Here is a 16,653-nt window from a genome sequence, read left to right as displayed (position 1 = left end):
AAAGTTACTTTTTGTAGCTCACCGGTTGTTAACCTGAGTTTTCCGAATGTCAAAATGAGGCTCGTCTGCGGGACCTACTTATCTAAGCTGCACCGATATGGTGTAGAATAAAAGGAAAAAAAATCTGTTTATATTGATTAATTTGGAAAAATAAGTTCAGCTTATTTGTAACCTAAACGATGTGATCACTGTTTCCATGGATACAAACCGGTGAATCGAGATTTGTGTCCCTTTTGTTTTTGGTTTGGGTTGTTTTGGATTCGAGGTTAGTCGCCACCTAAACTCCAATTCTGCCCATTTTGATATAGTGACAACTTTCAGTCAGTTTTTATTTTGTGTTATTGCATTACTTTAGTTCATTTATTTCGTTGTTAACTAAAATATACGCCAAACTGACCTTGATTTATCTCTCCAGGTCCTGAAAGAGTTCTCCAAAAATAAAAGTTTTTAAAATTCTAAATAAAATAACATTAATACGACACGTACCAAAAAATAAACTAAAAACAAAAGATATATATAATAACGCCGGAAAATATTCAGAATAGCCGTAAACGTTTCTGTTATTGTTGTTGTTGTTGTTAATATTCAAAGCAAACGTATTTTCTTTTATTTCAAATAGTAAGTGGTTGATTGATTTTTGTCACATGAATTGAATCCACGATGACATCGTTTCTATATCACTTCGATTTTTTTCTGATTTGAATGATATTTTTGATTTGTTTGATTTATTACGTGTTAAAATGTGAGAATTAAAATGAAAAAAGAAAACAAAAACCGTCCGTGAATTGGTTGACTTTTACGGATAGGGTCCCGACGTCCCGCCTCGTTATGAGTTCAGGGAGAAGCTGTCTGACGTAAGCGGTGTCGAGGCGAAAAATTACCCCCTTTAATAAAGTGCCGAGTTGTTAAAAAAGAGTTGAAGAAAAAAAAACAGTTCAAATAATTAGAATTTTTTATTTTAACAGCTCCAATAATTAGAATTTTAAAAATAAATAAATAAATAAACAGTTCAAATAATTAGTAATGTTTTACTCCCTTATAAATTCCACAAATAATTAGAATTCTTGGTATACCGCATTTTTTTAATTCAACAGTTCAAATAATTAGAATTTTTGATAATTCAACGGTTCAAATAATTAGAATTTAAAAAAAAAAAACAATTCACATAATTAGAATTTTAAAACAGTTCAAATAATTAGAATTTTTGATAATTCAACAGTTGAAATAATTAGAATTTATTAAAAAAAATAAACAGTTCATTAATAAAAAAAAAAAACAGTTCACATGATTAGAATCTTTATAAGAAGTACACAGTACACATGGTTAGTTAACCCTGTAAAATTCTGCGATTTGTTTCACAATATTTGTAAAAGCATCGCTCTCCGTGTGACCATATCGTTGTTGCCACATGAACTCGTCCAAATGCGACGGTAAAGTTGAGGATGGTGCACTGAGTGTTGCACCATACATTGTTTTCAATCTCCGTTTACACACCATCCACATATTTTCTATTCTTTTAGTGTGCACTTGGTTCACAGGGTTTACGAAATTCTGTGAATGATTCACAGTCTTGTTTTATCGAAATGTGCCTTTCTTTATGTGAAGGGGAAGGGCACCTCCAACAATAATTTTTGCCCCTTTTTACTTCTGTCATTTGTCTTTGACAAATGATGCACATAGGTCCTTCTTTTCGTAAAATGTTATTTTCTCGTAAGAAAATTTTCGCCTCCAAAATTTGCTCATACTTGTCAAATTCATGCTGAAGGGGTTTTAGGGTTAGAGTAATTTTCTGCCTCAACACTGCTTACGCCAGCCGGCTTTTTCCCGAACTCAGAACAAGGCGGGACGTCGGGACCTTATCCGTGAAAGTTAACCCGTGAATTTTCTTTTAGAAAATGAAAAAATAATTTCATTTAAAAAAAAGCCATTTTTAATATGAGTGAGGATAAAAACCAAACAAATATTTACGGTGAATTTAACGAAATAATGATTTCTCCGGAAGTCAATTTGAACACGGAGAAGTACCAGTCGACCGTTACAATAAGGTAAATATTGCATTAAGAATATGTATCAGTGATATATACATTGTATCACTTTAATGATAAACAATCGATAAATGATGCTTATATTTTTAAAAGTTGTAAACAGCTGCAAAATCAGTTGTGTTTTATCAACGTGAATAAAAAGGATGAACAAGACGAGGAAAAAATAGTTCAATGTGTTAAAAGTTATTGGTAAAGCAATTTTAATCTTGTTTATTCGTGAAAAAGAAAAGAATGAATTAATTATTGACATTTTAAAATTTGAAATGAGTTTAAAAACATTTAATAGCACTTTTAACTGGCTTTAAAATTCTTAATAGATACAGTATCTAAGATACAGACACATATATTAAAAGAAGGTACGTGCAAAACAAATGTCCTATCCCCAAAATATTTGGTCAATGTCAAGATCCTTTCCAACTTCCAAAACCTTTTACAATGACGACTACTTCAGGTTTTCGGGGATGCTAAAAACGTATGTAACATTTAAAAGTGGCACAGAGAAATAGTTTTCATTAGGTACGGGCAAAATGTATGCCGATGCTGAAAATGTATAAACATTTTGACCTCTCCCTTTACTTAAAAAAATCACCAAAAATCAAGAAATTAACCAATTTTAATGAAATATTCAGTATTTATCAAATAATGATCGCGGAATATAAGGAACTAATTATTTTTTTTATTTAAATCTTAGTGGAAATGTATTATTTTGTTTAAACAAAAAATATCTTTACTAAAGTTATGGTTTTCAGTAGTAAATAAAAACGCAAGAATTTATTTTGCTTTTTTATATAAATAAAGCATCGTAATTTGTAATAAAAATGAAATAAAATGATTTTTACAGGAACATTGCGAAAAAGCCCCTAAATCCGTATTAATTCGATATAACTCGGAGAAAAATAAATTTCTCGAACTACCGATATTACCATTGAATTAAGCATTGTTTATTTAATATTTTCACACAAAAAAAATTATAATTGCAAAAAATATTTCTACTTTTTTTTTTTTTTAAATTACAGATTTCGCATAGTTTTTATATGCAAGATTTTAATAATGTCCTTGCTTGCAAGAATGTGAAACTTTCGGCGTGACATATTTTTTATATAATATTAAACAATAATTTAAAAAAATTAATTTAAAAACAGGAACATAGAAAAATAATTAAATTAAAAATTGGAAAAATTTATGCAAACGTTCGGAATAGGAATGTACGAATGCACGTCTGGGGGGGGACCTATCACACCCATTCCTTCCTTTTAATTACATGACGTCATTTTCAGTCTTTCCACTGCCTGAAATTTTGGGCCTTCGTATATTCTGTGTTTACAAAATTTTAGTTTGTTGCATTTTGCGAACGGCAGAATCACTCGGTTTTGGGCTAATTAATTTATGTTTTGTACAAACAAGGTGGGTTTTTTTTTTTTTAATTTAATTCAATATGTTAGGACTTTACATAATTATCTTTGAAATAGACCCAGAAAACTAATATTTATCTTTTAAAGGATTTTTAGAATGAATTTAACTTCAAAATTTAGCTGAATTGGGTAACTTGCTGTAAAAACATTTTTCATAACTTTTTTTTTTTTTTTCCACGTGTACAAATATTTTTTTCCTTTTGGAACTTAAGTTTAGTCCTTAATCTTTCAAATACAATCAAAAAGTAGTCAGGAATCTACAAAAAAATTATGATAAATCGGCTTTCAAAACTTGGTCCCCCTATTTTTGTCTGCCCATTTTTGTCCGTACCTAGTTTTCATGATATGAAGAAATTATTTTTTCAAATAATGGGGATCACTTTTCTTTATACATATAACGAAAAATGAGCACCCACTTTCTGGCCACCTAGTGATATTTTTTGTTTTTTGGTCAGCCACAAAGCGTTTTTTGTAATTTTTTACTTATTTTCCACCTTAACAATCACTTTTATAAAATGATGACTTGTTAGAGTTTTCGAGTATACTGAAAACGAATACTGCATTTTCAATTGTCGCAAACAAATAGTATTCCAGATATTAAGCAATGTAATTCCTTATGTTATCAATGGTGGCTATTTCTGTACATGCAAGTTGTCATTGTAAGAATTTTTTTGGAGTTGGAATGAATCTTAACATTGACCAAATATTTTGATCACTCTCTTCACTGAAGAATTCATCAAAATTCAGGAAATCAATCAATTTTTATGAAATTTACAAATACAGAAATTAAACTACAATAATTTAATCCCTTTATAAATTTTAAAATAAAATTGTCCTTATGACTTTTGGGCCTTCCATGAAACTCATGTGCAATCCTTTGTCTGTTGTTTTGATTGTGCAAAGCTAGATCTATTACTAAACTTCTAGTTTTGGGGGACTAATTAAGCATTTAAAAAGTATTTTTTAATTCTATATCTTAAGACTTGACTAATTGTGTAAGTACATCTTACTATCTTTGAAATACTAATATTTATCAAATGATTTTTAAAATTTTTCTGTGAATAGCAATGATTAGGGTTGTATCCAACTCAGTTACATGTACAGCATCAATCAAGGACTTAGGTTTACTTTCCCTTTTCATTGCATTCAATCCACAACAGTTTTATGTGCATTAATTGATCAGCCATGTTTAGAATTGATGCAACCAATATTACATCCACTGAGAGGTTATACTCCTCTTCCAGCTCCTTCAGTGTGCTTAACTGTCTGCTAATGTATATCTGCCTTAATGTGAATCGCACTTTCATATGTGAGTATCCAAAACCAAATGGTACACACATAGAATCCATCTATATATGTAATGTTTTGCCATGCCATTGGAGAGCCAAGATAATGCTCTCCAATACAGCATCGAGTTCGACTAAATTAATATGCTTGGCATCATTCTCAGCCCATAATCAATGAGTGTTTGCTAACGCTGTCTCATATCTTTTTATTCAACATCATTTTTGAGCAAGCTAGCATCAACCCATACATTTAGTTCCCGTGTCCAAGCACTAGTCTCTATAAGCTGGATCACTCAGTCTTACTGCATCCACAGACTCGCATATTATATGCTGAAGAACAGAGTCTGTCAGTTTATAATCCATGTCCTTCATGATCAAATGAGTTCTTCTCTTGATTACTCTACATGGTATATAAATCAATGCACACACAAGAAGAAACAATTCATCACCTGATAACTGAAAATTTTTGGCCAGTGTTTTTTTTTTCTTCCAATATAGGATACTGCAACCCACTCAGACTCTCACTTTTAACATTTGCGTACCATCCTCAAAATGTTCTGAATTCTTATTTTACAGCCTAAATCCAACCTAATGTTGCATGAAATGTGATATAAGTGTGACATTTTTTTGGCACAGATATCATTAATGTAAACCAATGTACGATCCATAGCTTCCTCTTGCTATACTACCATGCTGGTGATGGCCTTCATGACTAAGGAAGCCACTTTCAAACTAAATTTCAAGCATGTTAAATGTTACCTGCTTCTTTCAATCTTCATGTCTGGTATAGCTACACCATCCTGTTGACTTGTATTTTCAGGTATGTTGTCATAGGGTTCTGCAAAGATATGCTAGCCTCTTTTGTGCGCTATGCGGGCATCTTAATAAGACACACATTTGGATCTGCTGAGAATGTGTCCATATTAAGTTCGTTATAGTTCATCACTAAGTGCACCTTTGCCTTATTCTGCTTCCTCACAGACATCTGTCGAATCAATCCCTTGAGAATTCCTGGCCTTTCTTCTGCATAGGGAATGAACCAACACTGATCCATCCATGTTTATATTCAATCGAATTTTCACAGCAACCTGATATTTGCACAATACATTGCACAATTCTCCACATGAGTTGTCACCATATCACTTCCTTGGTATGTAGGCTCCTCTTTGATAGTCGAAAGTAATGGTTGAGTTAGATTCACTAATGGTGATGGCCAGACATATATGTTCAACAGTCATAGTTCTCAATACCTTTATTGTATCGATGTATAAAAACAGATCAAACCCAGTGTTTCCATTACCAGAACATCGATTTTTACTGAACATGCCCTTAAGAGTCATGATGTTTAACATTGCTGTCTTCCAGGAGCATCAACTCACGATTATTGTTTGTGAACATGTTATATAAGTTAATACTGAATGCTACATTTCATCATTTCATATAGACGATAATCTCCAAAATCTGCATTTTCATCTTGATAGGAAGAAGGTTGTCGCTCATGCTCCTTTCTATGGTTCATTTCCTGAACAGTTTTGGGTTTAGTGTCTAGCCTTATTGTATTGATAGGAATGTGTTTCATGGCTTCAACAATCTGTCACTATGTGACATTTGCCACCACACCTGTAGCCAGTTACACTAGAGCTAGGGCCGTAGGAACCACTGCATTACAATGGCTCTTAAATATGATGACTTTCACCCTCAGTTGTTGTCAGCACCCTTGCTTTCTCTATCCGATCTTCCATAGTCAGAATCTCAATTTCTGGCGCCTGTTGGAATTAGATGAAAATTAAGTTACAGATGAAAATGACTAGTTGTGTAGATTAAATGTTTTGGAGGCTATTCCTGTTTCCTTTTTTCTGATAGTCTCCTGTGAAAATTGGAGATTTCCACAAAAATATATTTTCTATTATGTTAAAGTAATGCTGAGTAATGTTCATAATGTAAAGATCTTTATATGAGACTATTTTCTAATATTATACCTTCAACATTTATTAAAACAACCATTGCTAACAGAGAGACCCAATATTGTCCTGGATTGTATGAGGATCAATGAATGTTCTACACTTCCAATACTTTTATTGTCATCAAAATCAACGAAATCGCCCATTTTCCATTAAATCGATTGATTTCCTGTTGTAATTGAGAACCAGATACGGTGCACTGGGAGTAACGTTTGCATACCTTCCAGCAGATACTTACTCCACAAGACATTGTAGTCTACTTTTTACTGTATAGAATCTCCTGTTAATTTTCTGAAATTATTTTTATATAATTACTTGAATTGAAGTTAAAAATACAAGTCAAGTGTCATAATTCGATTGTGTTCTAAACAGAAACATACATTTAAAACTCCTGTCTTATCAAAGAACCTTCTGTTCATTTTATACGCCAGGCTTTTCTGTTTATGCAGTAATAAAACTTCTTAAATGAACTTCTGATGTTAGGCTGCAAAAAGTGTTTACTTTGGTCAAAATCAGATTGTACTTTCCTCAATTGGATTTTTTCAGTTATCGTTTTTGGTACTTATCACAGATATTACATTACAAAACCTATCTAAAAACACTACCAGGAACATAAAGTAGATTTATGCAAAATGCCATAAAAATCGGTATAGTCGTTTTGGAGTCAATAAGAAACGATCTCTCACAGACAATCAAAGTGCCTTTTATATATAAGTGAATATAAACAAAGATTTCTAATGTTATATATTCATTATATTATTTATTAATGTTCAATATTTATTGAAGTAACTATTCATGGAAGATATTGATTCTTTATCCAACTTTAAAGCCAGTAATGCATTTGATTTGCAATAATGAAAAACAATTACTAATTCAATATCATAGTTTTTATCTTTTTACTAAATGTATAATTTTACTAAAAAATATTAAAATGGCTTTAAATTCATCTTTTCTGTTTACACTATTAGATTCTGCATTCTGCAGAAATCTAGTATACACTCTTGAGAACTGATAAACTAATTAGTTGTGTATTAAATTGGTAAACTGAATTTAAAAAATATGTCTCACTTATAATTTTCCTTCGCAATTTTATGAATCAAATTACACCAAAACAGTTTTTTGTTGATTATTTCAATCTTTAAATATTTTTTACTTTTTGTAACTGAAAAGTCATCAATAGATGAAACTGTTCTCTATGTTTATTGAAATAATTGCATGATAGATTTATTTTTTAACTTTAAATTTAGAAAAAATCTAATTATTTTATACTCAAAACACATCACAATATATGATGTTTTCATTGCAGACACTAACTTATTACAGAACTTATGAATATTTTAAAATTGAAAATTTTATATATTATAATTAATTTTAATATCTAGTGAATACTTTGTAAGATGCTTTCATAGAAAAGATAGCAGATATTATTGTGCCGATTATATATATATATATATATATATATATATATATATATATATATATATTCAAGTAAACAATTTAATGAATAGAAAACATTAATTTATAAAGAATCCTATTTTTTTCTTTGGATAATCAGCTTCTAATTATTAATAATGAAAACTATTTAAAATAAGAAAAAGGAAACATTTTGTTCCACAGATATTTTTAACTATCGTATTTTTATTAACAAAATCTTATTCATTCACAGGAATATTGGACGAAAATAAAAGGATTTTATGGCGATATAAAGAATAGAAAATAATTTCAATAAGATGTGATTCACAAAAAATAATGCAAATGAAGATGAGAGAGAAATCGTATGCATGTGAGGTGTGTGGCTCTTCATTTCCATATTTATCAAAATTAAAAAGTCATATGAATAAACATACAGGAGCCAAACGTTACCCTTGTGAAATTTGTGGATCATTATTTTCAGAAAAGGCCAATGTAAAAGTGCATGTCCGAATACACACTGGTGAGAAATCATTTTCATGTCAAGTGTGTGGATTAGCGTTTTCAGAAAACTCTCATCTAATCAAACATATGCGAACTCACACTGGCGAGAAACCATTTGCTTGTCAAGTGTGTGGCTCAGCATTTTCAAGGAAATGTGTGTTAAAAAACCATATGCGAATACACACTGGAGAAAAACCCTATGCCTGTGAAGTTTGTGGTGCAACATTTTCCCAGATGTCAACACTAGAAAAACACTTACGAACACACACAAGTGAAAAACCTCATTCTTGTCAAGTATGTGGTACTGCTTTTTCAGAAAAATCACACTTAAAATCACACATGCGTACACACACTGGTGAAAAACCTGAAATATGTGAATTGTGTGGCTCATCATTTGCAGCAAAATCTAATTTAAAAGTTCACATGAGAATACACACCGGTGAAAAGCCCTTTTCTTGTGACGTTTGTGGATCAGCATTTTCAGGAAAATCTCATCTCAAAGTTCATATGCGAACGCATACTGGTGAGAAACCTCATTCCTGTGAAATGTGTTGCTCAGCATTTTCTGAGCGAGCATTGTTAATAAAACACATGCGAACACATACGGGTGAAAAGCCTTTTAATTGTGAAGTGTGTGGTTCGACGTTTGCTGAAAACTCTCATTTAAGAATTCACCTGCGCACACACACTGGAGAAAAACCTTATTCTTGTGAAGATTGTGGTTCAGCATTTGCGGTAAAATGTAATTTAAAATGGCACATGCGTAAACATGCTGAACCAAACTAAAATATAAAAAAAAACCCATTATACTAGCGATGTACTAAGCATTTTAACAAATACAGATGTATTAACTGTGAAGAATTGTATTACAGCTATACTTGTGATTCATCATTTTCAGTGAAATGTAATTTAAAATGGCACATGCGTAAACATGCTGAACTCAACTAAAATATAAAAAAACATTATGCTTGCGATGTACTAAGCATTTTAACAAATGGATTATTGTAACATATGGCATACGAGAGCATGGAAAAGTATCAGAACCAGCGAAGGATGGTTGGCTGCAAAGAGATCAGCAGTAGCCGAAAAACGCATGTATGCAAATTAAGAAAGTATGCATGGGTTGGTCAAAAAGGACAAAATGGAGAAAAAATCCAGCATATGCTCGAGGCAGAAACAGTGCACACTGAATAAAATGAACATATTAAGTCGAGAATGAGTATGGGCTGGCATGCGGTCAGAGGATGAAAAGTGTACACTAGGCAAGATGGACAATGGCGAGAGTCTTTTAAGTGGTGTCGAAACAGGAAAGTAATTTTTACATATAATGAATTACAAAATAATTTTTGCATTAAATTGAATAAACAGACCAAAATTTTCCAAGCAATTAAAAGATTTAGAACCTGCTCGTTCTCAACCTTTTCTTTTTATCCTTGTATGTCCCCTTTTTTCCACGTGTCTGTAGCACAGGAATTCTTTTTAACCAATTATCATTGTCACATACGCCCATATCATTTTTGTCATTTACTTTGTAATTGACAGGTAAAAGAAAATTGCCATCTAGCACACTAATATATATATATATGTATATAAAAGTGAAATTGTGTGTGTGAGAGGACACTCCTCAACCTATATACTCAATGAATTTTTATCTACAAAATTGAAATTTAGTATATAGGGTATTCAGGCATGTGAAAAACTTTTTAATCAATTTTCTTCTGAGAAAAAATGGCTGCTAAAAGGGTCAAAATTGAAAGATTATTACTTGGGAGTCATTGGATTTTTATCTCTTCAACTGTTTTATGTATGTGCATGCATGGCTGTGAAACATGACAGTTGTATGTTAAGAATAAGTAGGTTTTAAAACACTTTTTAAAGATCGGGTCAAGCTGGTTTAATGATTATCGTATTTGACTCACTGTCTAGATTTTGGTTTCGATCTTAGCTCGAGTATTTTTTACTTACAAGAAGTTAACTTCAGAAAAAACAATACTTGCATGCACATGTCTCAGTTTTTGTATTAAATAAAATATTATAATAATGCATATTTTATGACTAGGCAACGCTGGGCAGCTTGCTAGTAAATTAATACAAACAAGACAATATTGATGAGTGGAGGTTTAAAATAAAGATGGCGTTCAGAAAATCAGGTTTGCAGAAAATGAAAGTCCAACTAATTTAAATGCACCTTTGTGAAAAGGTCTATCTGTTTCATGAGTATTACAGGTAAAATTATTCATTTATTGCTAAGTTTATCAGTCTAACTGGAACAACAACAAAAGATTATGTGGCCGATTAGTGAAAAGGCATATTAACCAAGGCAAATTCCTCCTACTAAGAAATTGCCCCACACTTGCCGGTGTATCTAGAATCCAGAGTTGCCAGATTGGCATTTTTAAGGCTAAATTTTGCAAATGCTGCCTTTATGAAAATAGTTTCGCCTTCAAAAGGTGTGTATTTGGTCTTTTAAAAAATGGGCTTCAATTTTTAATTTTTCTGATTATTTTACTGCATTATTTTCTTTTATAGTAATTATTAAAGAAAAATATAAATTATTTTTAGAAGTTTGATTTTCAAATATTGCGTAACCCTATTTTTGAATTTGCCCTTTTCTTTACTTGTTTACATATATATATATATATATATATATATATATATATATATATATATATATTTGAAAGTAATTATTAGTGAAAACGTTGCAAAACAATATTCTTAAATCAATTTCGGCTTCAAAAATTTTATTGCCCTTTATTACATTTTAACTTTAAAAAAAATGTTGTAACTATGAAAGAAAACGTTATAATTAAGTGTTTTTAAGTTGTTGGGAGAAACAGTGCCGTAAATGTGATATTTGCATTACAACTCTTCATTACACAAAATCTCCATTTACTATTTTCTTTCTGCTAGTCAGAGGAGGCCAGTGTAGAGGGGACAGGATGGTCTGCTTATGTTATAGATGATCCCGTCCCTGTGTGTAGTTTAATGTATTGGATGGTAGAAGGATTGAAAAGCAAAAGGTCGCATAATGACGACGAAAACATACTGATATATATCAGCGAAAGAATGCAAATTTATTTATATAAATTTACATTAAAAATATTAAGAATATAGATAGAAAGAATGAGAGTTTGTTGAGAATAAAAGTGTGTTACTTGTGATTGATAGCTGCGAGAGGCTGACGGAATATGCAAATCATCTAAGCAAACTCTTTTCATGTAATATTTTAATTCTTTGGAGTCCTTTGAGATGACGCTTCATAATTTGTGTATTTATTTTTTTGCAGATTTTTATCCTCATCTTCATAGTTGTTGTTGTTTCACCATATTTCAGTCAACTTATCCTCGAGACATTTTTAGGTGGTTAACCATGATGGGATGAGTTTTGTAACTGTACTCCTAGTAATTACTGACTTCCATAGTTGTTCTTATTTCACCAGGTTTTGGTCAATTAACGCTCTGCCTGCTTTGAGTAGGGTTGAGTCTCTACAATTCCAGGTGAGCATTGTCTGAAAATAGTTGTTTCAATCCTATGCAAAGCAAGGCAAATGATTAGGTTGCCAAAACGTGATGAAACAACAACTATGGAAGTCAGTAATTACTAGTGATGCAATTACAATACTCAGCATTCCTATCCCATCTCAGTTAACCACCTGAAGAAGGTTAGAGGATATGTTGGCCGAAATGTGGTGAAACAACAATGCATAATAATAGAATGAGTGTGATAGCAATTTATGAAGAGACCACCATAGGAATGAATATGACCTACACCTTTACCGAGGTGCACGACATATAACCTTCACCGAGGTGCACGACTTGACACAAAAAAAAACTTCTTAATCAGCTGCTAACGCATGCATCACTGTAACGTCCAATGACAACAACAACAACCTTCTCATTCGACCTGCCTTTTATACCACTCTCTCCATCCATCCACTTGCGCATGCGCCCGGAGATTCCTGACAACCTCGAGACTTCCGCTTATAAAAACCCAAGTTCTGTTGTTGCGCATGCCTACACAAGGCACAAACATGTGGGCGTTTGCTTGGTTGGTAAGTACTACACCCCCCCTCCCTGATCTGATGATCACATAGAGTACACTCTGGGGGTGGCCTCTTAGTTCGCTGGCTTCTGCGAAGGGTGGTATTTACAATCTCGGATTCAGGTTCTGGGTATGGTTCTGGGTATGGTTCTGGTTTTTATCCTGCCTGATCAGACGAACTACAACTACCACTCTCTTGCTCGGTGACCTCACTTATCAGCAGCTCATCATCTGATGATTCATCGCTCTCTGTAGTTGTGGGATGCACTTCACTAGCTGGGCGAAGATCGCGCACATGGCGTGGGGTTCCATCAACAAGGACCGACTGCTGCCTGACAACTCCAGATATTCGTCCTCCCTTGAACTTGGTGGTGCACCAGTTTCCAGGGGGTCTTACCCAAACTGGATCCCCTACCTTGTATTTGTCATGGCTCTCCTCGTCGATTGGCTGGACAGTGTCAATGCCCTTTATCCTAACATGGTATGTGTGTATGGCATTGGCCGGTGCTGTTGTTAGTGTCTTCCAATCCTTTGGTGTGATGCTATACCAATACGTGGCCTCCGTAATGGTGCATTGCTTTCTAGCAGCAATTCTCTTGATGCTGCGATGGCTCCTCTCAGCAATGCCATTCCCTGATGGCACATGAGCACATCGCAGTCGTAGTCAGACACCCCACTCATTCAACAACTGCCGAACTTGGTGGCTACAAAAAGCAGCATCGTTGTCCATCAATATCTCTTCCAGTGCACCTCGCTCAGAAAAGATAGATGACAATTGGCGGACAACATTCGCTGAGTCCTGCCTGGTCATTTGCCGCCACACTGCAAAACGAATAGGTCCACAGTCAATAAGGGTTAGAAAGGGCTTACCACCCCCATCGCTACTCGTTGCCACACATGCTCAACCTCCAATCACCCCTTCTGCCATTGCTCAGGTGCAGGATCGATAGACTGGCATGCTTCACAGTGCTTGATGATCTGCTTGACATCTGCCCTTGTCAGTGCTGGGTCCCCACACCTCGCAAAATACAGAGTTCTTTTGATACCTGGATGTCCACTCTGCACATGAATTCTTTGTATTTGGCATGAGCTAATCGCGCCAACTGCGCAAGATCGAGCAGCGAACTCCACGCCTGTCTTCACAGCTTCATACCATTAGTGAGGCACACGGGTTAGTTGGTCTGCACGATTACAGTGTGATGCTATGAGCGTTACTCTCACCGGCAGATCATACTCTGATACCAGACTCTTCAGTGTGTTTAGCCTCCACCGGATTAACATCTTACTGGCTGCCTTAGTACAGACTCTTGTTCGTCCCGAAAGAGTGTCGGACACCCAGTGGTAGACGCAGAGAGAATCCGTGTACAAGTGCAACTTCTTTGACTGCCATTGCAGTGCCAGATTTAAACCCTTCACAACAGCATCCAGTTCCGCCAGGTTGATGTGTTGAGTATCGTTCACGGGTCGCACGCGTCTTCAATTATGTTTCCACGTTGCTCCAATAACACTCCCAATGCCAAAGAACTAGCGTCAATCCACACATTCACAGTGTCCCCATCGACACACCATTCTCCACGGGCAGGGTCCTCCTTGTCAACTCTCTCTAGAGTTTCCGTCATCATCAGAGTTAGAAGAGCATCATCAGATACATCATCCCAACCTGTAGTTACTAAACTTGCCCTGCATTTGATGATGCCCACAGGTGATTGGAGCCAGCCACATGCTGGTAAGTGACCAATAAGTTTCCCACACAAGGAAAAAATAGTCCGCCGCGTAATAACATCAGGGATGTTTGGAATCTCACTGCCACGCCTCCATTGTAAGGTACCGTCTTTCCCACAGACGTCCAATCTTAATACCCATGCTCCATCCCTCAGACATTCGGGATCCTTGCACTCCAACCCGAATTGAGCTAACTTGACGTGCAACGCAGATTGTATATCTTCATTGACGTACACATCGTCAATATAGGCCAATGTTGCGTCCTCAGTGGTCTTTTCCTGGGACAACACTGCATTTACAATAGTTTCCATGATTTGCACAGCCACATTCAGCCCAAAGCCAAGTCGAGTAAGGCAGTATCTCTGACCCTGGAACCACACTGTCTGGAACGGCCACAATGTCTCATCCACTCGCACCTGCAAATAAGCCTTCCGCAAGTCTACTACAGACACATTGGAGCCCTTCTGGCGCCATTTTCTCAGCTTGTTGGCACACACGTCAGCATCGGCAGTGTACGTCTCAATGTATCTATTGAGTTCACAATAGTCCAGCACCAGACGAACTTTTGATTTGTTATGCTGGACTACCGCCATTAAGGGAATCAGACCCTTGAGTGGTCCCAACCTGTTGGAGTAGGGGATCAGCCATCCATCCTGGATCCATGCCTCAAGCTCCTTCTCGTATTCATTACGGGCCTTGTCATGTATCTTTTTCTTTTTTTTTTTTTTTTTACACAGTGATCACCACTGATCAAGGCCCGGAAGCCACTCAGGGATAAGGGTTATTGCAAGTACATTACGTTAGTGAGGAGATTTGCTGAAATGTTTACTTAAGGGGGCGGTTCATTAGGAATTTGTTAACATTGGACTTGAAGACAACCAAGTTGTAGTCCGGAGGGAAGCAGGCAGACGGAACAGAGTTCCACAGGCGTGCAGTTCTAAGAAAGAAGCTTCGTTCATGGAATCCGCGTTTTGATTTAGGCACAGATATAAAGTGGGGGAAATTTTTCACAGTGGATTCAGCTAGACGGGTGGTTTTTGTGAAAGATTGGCGAGGGGGGACCAGAGATTGGAGTTCAGACGAGCATCTGCCATGGAAATAACGATAAAACAAGGAAAGGCTCGCAACGTCTCTTCTGTGGGAGAGAGGTTGCAGGGTAGAGAAAAGGGCATCCCCCACTAAGCCATGAAGTCTATTTTGTACTCTGTCAAGGCAGGATAGGCTGTTTTTAGCAGCTCCTGCCCAGATATGGTAACAGTATTCCATCCTTGGACGTACTTGGCTTTTATATAGATAGAGAATTGCATCAGTAGTGAGATATCTTCTGGAGCGGTAGAAGTATCCCACCATCTTTCCAGCGACCTTGGCAACAGACTTAATGTACGTGTTCCATTTCAGATCAGGAGTAAAGGTCAAAACCAGAAGCTTGTCAAAACACGGGGCCTCACCCAGACGAGAGCCATCCATCACAATTGATGCCAGATGGGGATCAGAGCATTGATGATGTAAGGATAGGAGTTTGGCTTTAGATGCATTAAAGGTAACCAGCCACATCTTCCCCCACTGAACCACGCGCTCGAGATCAGAGGAGAGAGAATCAGAGAGAACTTTGTCATTTACAGCCTTTGATGTGTTGCCGTAGATGGTCGTGTCATCAGCATAGATGTCAACGAATGATTTAAGTATGTGTTTAGGGAGGTCATTGATGTAGATCAGGAAGAGAGTTGGGCCCAGGATTGACCCCTGAGGGACTCCAGCATTTATATTGCAGGCCTCCGATTTTTGTCCATCTACCACTACTCTTATGAGCCTATCGGAGAGAAATGATTTAATGATTGAGAAAACATTTCCCGTTATACCGTAGCTGGAAATCTTGTGAAGTAGACCCTTATGCCATACCTTGTCAAAGGCCTTTGATATGTCAAGAGCAATTGCCCTAGAAAGGAAGCCTTTGTCAAGAGATTCACTAATCCTCTGGGATATAACCATCAGCACATCTGCGGTAGATCTTGCAGGGCTGAAACCATATTGTGTGTCACTAAGAAGGTTATTCCTGCTTAGGTGGTTGACTATTTCTCTATTTAATATGGATTCCAGCAACTTACTCATAACACACAGGAGACTTATTGGTCTGTACTGAGAGGGAGATGACTTATCACCTGAATTCTTAAATACAGGGCAAACTCATGAGGTCTTCCAGGGAGTCGGAAAGCACTTCTCCTTAAGGCAGCGCTTAAATAGTTTCGTAAGTATAGGAGCAAGTTCTGGTTGA

At 35.5% G+C, this 16,653-nt stretch overlaps 1 protein-coding gene across 3 annotated transcripts in view; it reads left to right on the top strand.

The window, feature by feature from the left end:
* LOC145292836 (uncharacterized) overlaps window positions 1-16,653 on the top strand; it is a 62,047-nt gene that overhangs the window by 12,504 nt on the left and 32,890 nt on the right. The window contains exons 1-2 of one of the 3 annotated variants that reach the window (XR_013869605.1): window positions 1,895-2,045; window positions 8,371-9,752. The exons of 1 other annotated variant lie outside the window; for it this stretch is intronic. The gene's annotated coding sequence lies outside the window, so the exon portion shown is untranslated. Of the gene's footprint in view, window positions 1-1,894; window positions 2,046-8,370; window positions 9,753-16,653 lie in introns of those variants that run through there. One more of the 3 variants, XM_080138878.1, reaches the window with a different exon arrangement.

This window comes from Euprymna scolopes, chromosome 14 (assembly GCF_053919585.1).
Source record: "Euprymna scolopes isolate OS-2025 chromosome 14, ASM5391958v1, whole genome shotgun sequence".
NCBI classification, from domain to species: Eukaryota; Metazoa; Mollusca; class Cephalopoda; order Sepiida; family Sepiolidae; genus Euprymna; species Euprymna scolopes.
This window is presented reverse-complemented; position numbering and strand designations above follow the sequence as displayed.